This window comes from Macrobrachium rosenbergii, chromosome 7 (assembly GCF_040412425.1).
Source record: "Macrobrachium rosenbergii isolate ZJJX-2024 chromosome 7, ASM4041242v1, whole genome shotgun sequence".
NCBI lineage: Eukaryota > Metazoa > Arthropoda > Malacostraca > Decapoda > Palaemonidae > Macrobrachium > Macrobrachium rosenbergii.
Genome location: NC_089747.1, coordinates 5162501 through 5167500, shown reverse-complemented (window position 1 = coordinate 5167500; position 5000 = coordinate 5162501). Strand labels below are relative to the sequence as shown.

The 5000-nt window shown below is 38.6% G+C and overlaps 1 long non-coding RNA gene across 2 annotated transcripts in view; it reads right to left on the bottom strand.

Annotated features, from left to right (window-relative positions):
* LOC136840055 (uncharacterized) overlaps positions 1-5000 on the bottom strand; it is a 273512-nt gene that overhangs the window by 247918 nt on the left and 20594 nt on the right. Inside the window, exons 1-2 of one of the 2 annotated variants that reach the window (XR_010853520.1) lie at positions 2080-2210; positions 668-819 (exon numbers count right to left, since the gene is read on the bottom strand). This is a non-coding gene — a long non-coding RNA (uncharacterized lncRNA). Of the gene's footprint in view, positions 1-667; positions 820-2079; positions 2211-5000 lie in introns of those variants that run through there. The other variant, XR_010853521.1, reaches the window with a different exon arrangement.

Here is a 5000-nt window from a genome sequence, read left to right as displayed (position 1 = left end):
CCTCCGTAAAAATGGCTTTCCAGACCTGATGACTCAAGGCGCTGCTGAGAGATTTACTTGCTCCAGCGTTGAAAAAAAAAAAAAAAAACTTTCCTTCATGGTATGAAATATTGAATTCGGATATCATTCTCGCTCTGGTTTTATTTGGCTGTGAATTGTGAAAGTGTTTGGATGAATTGATAGTTCTAATGCTAACAGGTTTATGTTGGGTAAGTCTAGTTTTTTAAACGGTCTAATCAGGCAATTTAGTACATGATTTTTTGTTCCTCCGGGCAGAAATTAAATATTTCCTTTCGTGAACTTTCTTGGGCAATTTACGATAAAGATTTGATGTTATGAAAACAAAAATCAAAATCAGAAATAATACCTTTCGCCTTTTATACAGCATAATGGAATACAATAAAACCTATTGTCACGCCTCTAAGCAAATTTCTCCTGTATACTAACAATATACTGTATCTATATCCTATATATATTTAGATACACATTTCTATATGTATACGCTTGTATGTACGTGTTTAACGCAACGGGAAACCAGGCAAATATGACATAACCATAACCTTTCCTAGACCTATACAAACATTACACCGTTATAAGCATTGGCCACGCCATGAAAATACCTCTTAGCCCTATAAACTAATATAACTAGAACAACATTAAGCATTACCTTTAAATAAACTTGAAAGATAAAGCCCGTAATTGTCTTTTGCCCCCGGAGTCGACAGGATTTTCACAAAGGAAACGACTATCAGACGGTTTGCCTCCCTTGTTCCGTGTAATTAACAATGTTGCTTCGGGCGCGGACACAGTCCACAAAACCTGTACGGGGAAGAGATGAAACGGTTGAAATATCGGCCGCTTTCATGTTTGTCTGCATTAATAGACTTACAGATATGGTGTTCGTTGGCCCTGTTTTTGTTGGTCTATATCAATAGACTTACAAATTTGTTGTTCGTTGGTCCTGTTTTTATTTTATTGGAGTAAAGGCCTTATCAACCCAGGAAGACTCTCCTAAGTTGATTGCCATAATACCTAAACATTCGGTGACGATTAATATTAGCATTTCCTGCTCTCTCTCTCTCTCTCTCTATTAAATTTGTAGTTCTAGAAGGAAGTACACTTTGCCTACATAATTAAACGAATAAAGTTGTAAACTGAGTACCAGCACTTATAGTTTAATTCAAAGAACACATAATTCATGCTTATGGTTTTGTAGACCACAAAATATTAAGCAGAAATGTGCAACACAGTCAACTTGGAAGGAACTGCTCATTCGATGCTTACCACTGGCTTCGTGTTACAGATTCGAAAACATGCAGACTACTTTATTTGCAAAGGCAAGATTGTTGCAATGAGTTTTCCAATTTCGCCCATTCCAATTGGCAAAGTTGCATATTGGATTGAAAATAGCAATCTCGGGACTCAGATTATTTAGATTAAAGCTTCATATTTAACTATATATGTTTTCCCGCCACTAAATTTTCGATTTTGATTAAAACCATGGTTACCCTTGAAAAACGTTTTCCCAATATCATTCTCATAATGGGATTTGGGATTAGTCTGCGTTTTTTACCGAGAAAAACTAGGCCTAATATATATGACAGTTTTCCAAAAAGCCACGCAAAGCTTCATTCGACATTAACTTGCCAAGTAATATTATTAGTCTTGTGACCAACAGTTTACCAATATTAAACTTCTTTACATGGCTTTCTTTATAATCAGAATACTTTACTCATTTACTAGTAAGGATACCATGAAATTCCACGTTCAGTCTATTGAAGGAATCTTGCTTGCCCTGGGATTTAAAATATATGTAAACGCGCAACATGCTACTTGGTAACAACATATTTGTATAATGCAAAGTTAACTGTAAAAGCCAGAGAACACGGAAACTCAAGTTTTATCAAATTAAAACTGTCCTGATATGTAAAATGCAGCTGGGGTTATCGTTAAATTCACACTGACAATAACGGCTATTTTTGCAACATAAGCTGTACTACCATAATACCAAGTCAAGCACCAGATACTAGCCTTAAAATTTATATATAAAAAATAACTTCCCATATGTTGTTAACATACTTTTTACACTGAAATTCGCCGTAGTTGCCTCAAGCGGGCCGCAATGTGGCCTTTAACGTTTACACTTACACAGGAGAATGAGCACTAACAACACTGTTTGTTTCCACACCCTAGCTCCCAGCTACCTTCACTGTCATTCCACACCCCGCCCAACATCCAACCCCCCCAAAAGTGGGTTCCCGGCTCATCGTGGAACTTGACTGTGTCTACTTCCAATATAAATAGTCAACTAAGGGTTTTTTCATTTTAGAACAATTGTAGATATTTGTGAATACGATGTCCAAATTATTTCCATTTTAGATATAATAAAAGTGTATTACAATGCCATTTATTATGATGAAAGCGTGTTAACATGTGATTTCATTGACGTCTGTCATCGATATACTGAACTGACCACACATTGCAACTCAAGAATACTTAACTGGGATGAAGAAGCATAATCTTTGAGAATTAGATTACGAATTTTAGTGACTACAATAACGCTAACACAAGCAATTAAAGCATTTCCCAGAATCTGCTAGTGGAAGCTATTACTTTTTTCAAAAACAGACGAGCCTAACCACCATATCGAGGCCGTGAAGATTCTCCTGCGTCTAACACAACAAAATAAACCAAGTTTGGGTTTGAGCAACTCTTTATATGCAGCTAATTATCATTATTATTGAGGAAATTTCTTATAATATGAAAAGGAAGCTTGGGTCAGGACTACCAACGGCAAGGACTCGTCGTCAGGACTACCAACATCAAAGACTCATCGTCAGAACTACCAACGGTCTACCTACAGCAAAGACTCATCGTCAGGGCTACCAACAGCAAAGACTCATCGTCAGGGCTACCAACAGCAAAGACTCATCGTCAAGGATACCAACAGCAAACACTCATTGTCAGGGCTACCAACGGCAAAGACTCACCGACAGGGGTACCAACAACAGCGAAGACTCACCGACAGGGCTACCAAGAGCAAAGACTCATCGTCAGGGCTACCAACAGCAAAGACTCAACGTCAGGCCTACCAACAGCAAAGACTCATCGTCAGGGCTACCAACAGTACAGAATCGCCATCATCAAGGCCTCCCATTGACGCTACAGATAAGTTATCGCGTCCCCTAAAGAAACAGATGAAAGGATTATTGAAGCTCATACAAGTTCTGAAAAGGATTGACCACAGCATGGAGGGTTCGTCTGCTGCTCTGGCTGTCAAATACAGAGAGAGAGAGAGAGAGAGAGAGAGAGAGAGAGAGAGAGAGAAGTGTCTATAAAATAAGGATGAAAGTGAAAATGAGAAAAACAGTCGCTTAGTAACAATGGGGAGAGAGAGAGAGAGAGAGAGAGAGAGAGAGAGAGAGAGAGAGAGAGAGAGAGAGAAGTGTCTATAAAATAAGGATGAAAGTGAAAAAGAGAAAAACAGTCCCTTAGTAACAAGTGGAGAGAGAGAGAGAGGAGAGAGAGAGAGAGAGAGAGAGAGAGAGAAAGAAGTGCCTCTGTAAAATGAGGATGAAAGTGAAAAAGGGAGAAAGCCTCTTAGTTACAAGGGTAAAAGGAGAGAGAGAGAGAGAGAGAGAGAGAGAGAGAGAGAGAGAGAGAGAGAGAGAGAGAGAGAGAAAGTTAGTGTGTGCACAGGGACAAAGAGGAAAGGGGATATAGCCTCGATTATTCTTGTGGCATCTTTGTTTTTTTTCCTCTCTAGTGCCAACTTCGCTATTTCCCTTCTATTTCCTCTCTCTCTCTCTCTCTCCCCTCTGATCCAGACATTCATTTATCAAACGGTATCCCTTCGCCCCGAAAATAAAGCAGAAAAAGGAGGAACCACAAAATACCAGAAAAATACATTTCTGTTCCTCCCCTTTGATATATGTTTCTGTTTACAAGCAAAATCAGCTCTTCTTGCAATCTGCTTGCGACTGCATCAGTGCGCATGCTCACAACTCATTTCAAGATGGCTACTTCCCGACTGGTTAGGTTGGTTAAGGTCAAGAATATTAAGAATCTGTTTTCTAAGGGCAAAGGATTCACAGTAATGTCTGGTTATAAATCTCTTCATTACTTTGGCAAATACCACCTGAAAGTAATCTTATGTATACGCATGAATGAATACATACAGTAGGCACTGCTATGCACTGTGGGAGATAACTCTTATCGCTAACTCTCAGAAATTGTGCTTTCATATCTGAAAAAAACAAATCACTAGGTTGCAGGATTTTTGATACAGAGTGAATTTCTTGAATTGAATCATTTTGCTTTTTAGTTTTCTGTCAAAGAAAACTACTGAGCCGGCTTTGCCAGTCCGTCCGCACTTTTTCTGTCCGCCCTCAGATCTTAAAAACTACTGAGGCTAGAGGGCTGCAAATTGGTATGTTGATCATCAACCCTCCAATCATCAAATATACCAAACTGCAACCCTCTGGCCTCAGTAGTTTTTATCTTCTTTAAGGTTTAAGTTAGCCATAATCGAACTTCTGGCACCGATATAGGTACCAACAACACAGGCCACCACCGGCCCATGGCTGAGTTTCATGGGCCGCGGCTGAAAGTTTCAGTCAGCAGAAAACTTGATTGCGCCGAAGAAACTTTGGCGCATTTTTTACTTGCTGTTGGTGTAAATCAAATCGTTTAGATCCATAAATTCAATTATATATAAAACAATGACTGAAATTTTATTCTAGATCACCTGTCTCATAGATGCTTAATTCCATTCACGAATACTTATTTTCAGACTGATTTACAGTTTTGATAAAATAATAAAAGCCAAAAAGCGCCCAGGTGTTTTTTCCCCTAAAGGCAAAACTTTACGCGAAATATTCAATATTTTTTCTTCAAGTTGGCTTAAAATAGAAACCACAGCTGTTCTCATGAGAAAAAAAAACCCATAATTTTCACGAGGGAAGAGAAAAATATGTAAGAATATGCAATGTGGAGGTAAG